Source organism: Rutidosis leptorrhynchoides, chromosome 6 (genome assembly GCF_046630445.1).
Source record: "Rutidosis leptorrhynchoides isolate AG116_Rl617_1_P2 chromosome 6, CSIRO_AGI_Rlap_v1, whole genome shotgun sequence".
In the NCBI taxonomy this organism is placed as follows: domain Eukaryota; kingdom Viridiplantae; phylum Streptophyta; class Magnoliopsida; order Asterales; family Asteraceae; genus Rutidosis; species Rutidosis leptorrhynchoides.
In genome coordinates, this window is record NC_092338.1 from 380,229,853 (window position 1) to 380,237,677 (window position 7,825).

The following is a 7,825-nucleotide window of genomic DNA, read 5'->3' on the forward strand; positions in this document are numbered from 1 at the left end:
CAAGAGGACTTAATCACTCACGCGTTCATCTCCCGTAGTTGCATAACTCGCCCCCAACTATTGCCCTGGAGGAAATTCGGACCAATCCGAGGGCATGACCAGTAAAACCCCCTCCCCGTGTCATAAATTAAATCGCGTGATAATAATCCTACGTGTCAACTCGTGATTAAATCCTGACACGTGTCAACTTCTCCTTTATTCCTGCAACGTGTCAGTCTCTCAGTTATCTATATTCTATATTATATATAATAACAAAGCACTTTTTTCCTATTCATTTTCAAAAAATTTAAAATTGAGAAGAAATGACCATTAGATCAAAAATTAACTTTCAATATTACCTTTTGAATCAAGTAATCACTCAACATTTGTCTCTATCCTCGTATTTAATTGTTGAGTGACCACACTACCCTCAAAATACCCGTCCTTAATGAAAATACGGGGTCCATGGTAATCTTACCATTTATCACAAACCGATTATGAAAAAAACATACTTCTCTTTCTCTTCTTCTCTGTAAAAATCCATACCGAACCAGAAATTAACGATGCAATGCTGCAATTAGGGTAACTTCTATTCAATTAGGAATCAGAAAATAAAAAACGCTGGTTTAGGTTTTGTGTCGTCAATCAAAAACGCTCCTTTATGTTTCAATATCAAATTAGGGTTCTTATGGTACAATCGATTTGAGTTCTCAAGATTCGTTCTCTCTTTTTATGTTTCTAATACCTAATTTTGCAATCGATTCATATCTGCTCATTCTTCTTATGTTTCTAATACATCTTGATTTTTATAGAAATTAGGGTTTATAGATTTTATGTAATTCGAACTAATTATAACTTAATTTTGACATTGATTCTCTTATCATGTCTAACATATGCAGAAGCTTTTAACCTACAATATTTCCCTGTTAGGTATGTATAGACATTGTAGATGTGATATGATTTTGATAATCGTCCCAGCTCAACGTTGTAGATTTTCGATTCAGTTTGTTCTTTGTATAAGAATCTGATGTATAGAGTTTTGATGTTTACAGTTTTGGTTTGATCTTGTGGGAGCTTGTGACCATGCAGCAACTGTGGAATTATATGTATGTCCTGCTTGGGTTAGTCTGTTCAAACCTAATCATTGTTGATATAAGAAACTGTTTTGTTTATATATGTCGCACGATGGGTGGGTAGGAATTAGATGTATGTTCCTTTGTGTTTTTTGAAAGAAACAGAGAGAGTACTCATGGAACAATCCATCTTATAACCAATTAGTTCAAAATCACCAACCGTAGAAAATTACGTCACAACACTACAAAGTATCTTGCCTTTAAATGATTGTCATAGATGATGAGGTTTGTGATATCCTTCGTATTTCGTATCTTCTATATATAAGCATTACCGCCAAAATTTACTACCTTTTTAAACATCATTTAAAATCATATCAATAATCAATATTGTAATTTGAGAAAAAATACTGGTTCTGTTACAGAAAATAAAGAATCCAAACTACAAGGGGAAATGAAAGATCCCTTAGATTGATAAACATGTTGTGGAAGTATGGTGTGTGGGTGTGTAACACATAAACATGTTGCCTGACGTAATTTGCTTCGCAATGTTGTGGGTGAATCGTCTTCATCCAGTTCTTTTGGGGAGAAACCGGGTTCGTCTATTGTAGATCTCAGCAGGTTATTTGTGCTATGCGTTTCAATTATCTCACCAGGTTATTTGTTGCCTCACCAGGTTCATCTATTGTAGATCTTCAGCATGCTATTCGTAATTTGCTGCCTCACCAGGTTATTGGTGCTATGTGTTTCCATTGTTTTAGAGTATTGTGTTGTCTCGGTTACTAATGATCGATTGTTGATATTGTTCTTTAAATGTATTTTTTCCAGTGCGTGATGGGCTACATCCATTGGCTGAGCATGTTTCTCAACAACAACTGTTTTTGAATTGCACATTTGTTCATGAAGGCCTGAGAGGTATGTAGTATTGGTTGTTATGTGTGTTGTTTTTATGTTGGTTTGCAGCTTTGCTTTGTGATTTTAAGTGTTTATTATTGCTAAAACTTAATGGTTTAGCCATGATATTGACGAACAATAGGTAATGGTTGGCCGGTATTTGATTAATGCTCATTATAAATTATAATATCATTGTGTTATTGAGATCTTCCATCTCTTTATTCTGGCCAGAAGGGTACACAGTTGTGATTACTTTAAATGTTTTTAAGTTCATTGTGTGTTGTTTTTTATTTTGATTTGCAGGCTTTTTGTTTGATATAAAGTGTTTATTATTATTATATTATTATTATAAATGAAATTTAGTGACCTAACAATGCTATTGACAAGTAATGTGTATATAATAAAATTGATCTGTACCCCATACTGCAGTAAGGTTACTCTATCCAGTTGTGCTTTCTTTCATCATCGTCATAATTAATTTTAATGAAAGGCTCAAAAATTTGAAGATTATGAAGTTTGTATGGATGTGTCAGATTGTAAGAAAGGAATATAAAACGGTGGTTGCGTGGACAGTAGAGGTGGGAAAAAGGGTGCGTAACACTATTTTATCCTGTTTCAACAAGAAAGGTATTATACTAATGAGTTTAAACAGTATTTTCATATTCTTAATCTTTTGAAATACTTCTTTATATAGTAGTAGAGGTGGGAAAAAGGGTGTGTAACAGGTCAAAGCAAGTATTTTTTTTTACGGGTCCAGTTGCGTGGACTCGAGACACTTTTTGCCCTAAAGTGGTAAAATCTTTAATAACAAATATAGGATGTTTTCACATAAGAAAGCACTACGTAATCATTAGTTTTGACTTGGTTTTTGAGTGTTTTGGCAGGTATGCATATGTCGTGGCCTCTGCTATGCATGGTTTGGCGCGCAGAATGGCACGCAGTTTGGCAGGTAATGTATTTGGGTTTCAATATGTGATTAACAGCGGTAGAGGGGCCAAAGCATATGGGTTGGGTAATAACTTAAAAATGTTAATGCGGCAAACGGGTAGTGATCGAATATGAATTTTCAGTAGTGCGTGTGGTCAGCGAACCACCTTAGTCACACCTATTGGTATACACTTATGTGTAATGTATATTATGTATTATGTATACATAAGTGTGAGTGACATTAGTGTATATATTTTGAGTAGTTCATTTATATATATATATATATATATATATATATATATATATATATATATATATATATATATATATATATAATATATATATATATATATATATATATATATATATATATTGTGATCGAAGATATTAAAGGCATGAAGGGAGAGGTTCAGCTGGAGATGTAATAGATTCTTGTACTCATATTTACCTTATCTTTTAAGTTTTTTTGTTACTTATCTTATTTGATACCTAGGTTAAGTCCAATAAATATGACAATATAATCAAGAAGCTGTTGCATACTTCAGAACCTGTAAGGGTCATTTGTATAAACTAGCAAACTAAACAATGTATGTATGTTGCAGCTCACTCTTGCTTTTACCATGAGGTATGTGCTACATATGTTGTATGTGCTAATAGAGTCCACGAGGTAGTAATTTTCTCCCGTTACTTATGATCGAATTATATGGGTGATGATCTATCTCAAATGGGTCAAATGAAAAAGTTAGGTTAAAAGGTCAATCGGTTGAAAGTTGTCAAAAACCTTATAGTCACAAAACCTCCAAAATAGCATTGTTATTGTAATCATTAACTTATTACTTATTTACAAATACTATATTAACAAAAGCACAAAGACTACCCACCATGACTCCGGGTATTTTCACCCATCGTAAAGTGCGACAAGTTTTTATGTTCTTTAGACATGATTGTGACAACTCCATCGCTGGTACGTTTATATTCTTTAAATGGCTTACACATGTTTTTACTCTTTTATCTGAAAATAATTTTTGTAGATAGTTTTCTCTGAAGGATAACTTGAAGTTGAGTGATTAATTGAATGAATATTTTTGGGGTAAACTTGTACCTAGCAGCTTATCAAACCACATGCTAATTCTCAACATGATGACTTTGCGTTGTTCATTTTGGCAGGATTATCAATGTCGTGACTAGCGTTGAAGCAAATATTTTAAATATTGTGTACACTTGGGTGATGGAGATGGATGAAGAAGGTGATGTTACTCACCATATATTAACATTGCATTTGTCCTCTTTTCGTCTAACACAGATCATAATCAGTTAATGTCACGGTCAAAATGTTTTTTGTATTGCATGTTTATAAATGAACATTTTATCCAGTAAGGTAGGGAAAGTTAAAGGTATGTATATGCTACCAAATGATCATCTACGCTTGTAAAACACAAACTGATATGAACCACAACCATTGAATGCACTATGTCAAATTCGAGTGAACTACAATGCCCTATATTTATAACATCAGTCACAAATTATGATGAATAGGCTTGAAATTTGTAACATCAAATAAACCAATTGCACAAGTTCTTTGGGGTAATCCCGCGAAGTCGCGGGTTATAAACTAGTTTTCATATATAAATTGAATTATTAGATTTTTTAATTTAAATTAATATATATAAATATAAATTTCATTACTTAAAATATTATATTATATTTTATATTACTATATAATATTATATTAATATTAACAACAATAGATGTTATAATTATATTAATTAATAATATTATATATTATATAATTATTAATAAAACTGTTTTAAATGATCATAAATACTATTTTTTCGGATAATACATTCATTTAATATAAATATTTATAATATTTATATATATAAATGATAATATATTGAAGCCAGTTACAATATTTTTTACTATAGAAAAATGTATAAAATAGATATTTCTTTATTAATACTATAATATTATTTATGAATAATATTTTATAAATATAAAATTAATTTACAGTTTGCGCATAAATTTAAAAAATTATGTTAATATAATATTTGTAGAATATTATGTAAATGCACGGGCTCAAGTTTGTCAATTGAAGTTAATGTTTATTGATAATCTTTATAGATATTTATATGTATGTTTGCTCTGTTTCATTTGAGATTTTGAAATAATAAAATTAGTTTGTACTAAAAACATATATAACTAGAGATGTACATAAAGTATTATTCTTAACGATCAGTTTTAAAACAACTTCTTATGGGCACATGTTTGGTGTTTTATCGATTATTTGTCAATTGAAGTTAAAATTATTTTAACGGACGGGCTCATAATCTATGCGTTAGTATTCAATACTGATGTTTTTGATACAAATATTATCAGTAATAAAGGATTGTTTATTGTAATTGTATTATACATTTGATAAATATCAATATTAACGTTATCGACTACTAATATATACAAATGTCGTGCAACGTACGGGCTCATAAAACTATATATATATATATATATATATATATATATATATATAGGAAGGATCAATGGGGAAGTAACCAATCGGGGGGAAGCGGGGGGAAGCAAAATTTTTTTTTTCGTTTTTTTTGAAAAATTTTTTCCGGCATCAAGATCACACGAAAATATGAACATTTAGAAGAGACACTTCGTGATGAATGTTATTATTTAGGCGGGAAAACGATCAACAAAAATTACATTCAAGATAATATTGTTCGTGACGAATATGAACGTTTTTTTTTTTTTTTTCATGTTTTGTGAAGTAAAATTTAGCCCGATTTAGAGTTTAGGGTTTAGGGTTTGGTGTTTTGGGTTTATGGATAAACCCAAAACACCAAACCCTAAACCCTAAACCCTAAACTCTAAACCGTTCGTGTTAAAAACTCAGTCTAAATCCTAAATCTAAACCCTAAATCTAAACCCTAAACCCTAAATTTCTAAACCCTAATATCTAAACCCTATAAACCCTAATATCTAAACCCCAATAGCTAAAACCTCAAAATACGCTCGAAAAACACGATAATTGTTATATATTACTTCTTCGAGCGTTTTCCCGCCAAAATAAAAACATTTATCACAAAGTGTCTCTACTAAACGTTCATATTTTCATCTCATCTATAATGTTCGTGAACAAAGTTTTTTCAAAAAACGAAAAAAAAAAAAGTTTTTGCTTCTCCCCGCTTTCTCCCAAATGGTTACTTCCCTCTTGATCCTACCACTATATATATATATATATATATATATATATATATATATATATATATATATATATATATATATATATATATATATATGATAGAGAAGCAAATTATTAGTAGGAACATGGATACACAATGATCAGGATAGATAGACAATGTTTTAAAATCATTCGAAACAAAAGAAATCATAATGAAATACTATAAAAGTATCCACACAAAAAATACAATAGCATAACGAAAAAAAAAAAAACAACACTTATAAGCAACACTAAAGCAATTAAGACACTACAATAGCCAAAAAGTAAGAAAATAGCAGCACATGGCAAGTCCTAAAGTAACATCGACCATAATGGGCGGCATACCAGAATTAAAAATTACTCACAATGCACATTAGAAAGATTAATATAGAGTGGAGTTGTACCTTATCTTGCATCTCCTGCTTAATCTCCTCAAATTGTGGTCTCATCTCAAATTATGGTCTCAAAATCTGTCCAAAATAAGCAAAACATGGACAATGAATATTACTCACTTTTAGGTGTTGTTTGTTTTCCTGTCTGCAGACCTTATTATGTCTTATGTCTTCGCGCTCGCAGACATTTTTACTGCAGACAGTTTGTTTTTCTGAAGACATAAAATAAAATAATGTCTTATTATGTCTGCAGCCTCGCAGACTTAGAAATATGCTTCTAAGTGCTGCAGACAGAACTAAGTTATTTTGCAGACATAAAAACAAACAGTCTTCACTATTCAGCATACAGACCTTTAGACCACATCTTTTTTACAGACATGGTCCGCAGATCTTCAGACCAAAACATCTTAAAAAACAAACAACACCTTAGAAGCAATATAAACCAATTACCACAAATATAGAGTGTGTTCTGGTACATAGAAGAATGCCATCTTTTTTTAATAGTTTCTTCACCTGAATTTACATGAAAAAACCCAAATTCTTAGATCTTTGCAACAACCATGTCAAAAACGAGTAACACATCTATGTCTATACACCGAAGAATCAAATACAAACTTAACTCTACGAAATTACACATAAAGTTATGGGTCAAAATGATCAGTTTCAAATTATTAGTTCATACATAACAAAACATGAGTAGTTTGTACTGCGGATATGAAATTTTTATTAATACATATCGAATGAATACTTTTTTTTTTATGAAAAATAAGCAACAATATTGAATTTAGCTACTGAAAAGAGCATAATTTCAAAATAAATGAAAAAAGCTTGCCTTCAATAGTAGATTGATTTGGATGCGTAACAGCTTGTGATTGTATAGTAAGTGGTGCTGCTATGTTGTTTAACCTGCAAAACTCAAAGTCCAGTTTTCAAATCTGACCATACGTCGCAAAGATATATATGTAGTATCCAAATCTGCACACAGGGACCATACGCTTAAACAACTTTTATCAGTGTCTTTCGTGCTATAAACATATTCGGTATAAAACAAATTTGAGATGGAAATGAGTAATATACAAATTCAAGAACGAACCTAAATCCAGTCCCAAAGTAACATTTTTCTAACAAAGTAAAGGTGACATGGGATGCATACATTGAATATGAAAGTTGTGTGAACACGTCAATACTTACAAAAGATATAGTTAAATTATTAGGTTTAAACAAACTCGGTGATCTAGATCATTCTACAAAAACCCAAGTTTAAAAACTTATCAAGCTACAACCACTCATAAAACCATTAAGATTGTAAGTTCTTTTAAAGTGTTGTTTGACATTAAGATTAA

General features: G+C 30.8%; 1 long non-coding RNA gene across 1 annotated transcript; it reads left to right on the plus strand.

Moving 5' to 3' along the window:
* Nucleotides 1–680: 680 nt before the first annotated feature.
* LOC139855773 (uncharacterized) lies at nt 681–3,042 on the plus strand. The gene is made up of 6 exons (XR_011761554.1): nt 681–909; nt 1,032–1,100; nt 1,475–1,645; nt 1,726–1,778; nt 1,878–1,964; nt 2,477–3,042. It is a non-coding gene; the product is annotated as an uncharacterized lncRNA (long non-coding RNA).
* Nucleotides 3,043–7,825: the final 4,783 nt, after the last annotated feature.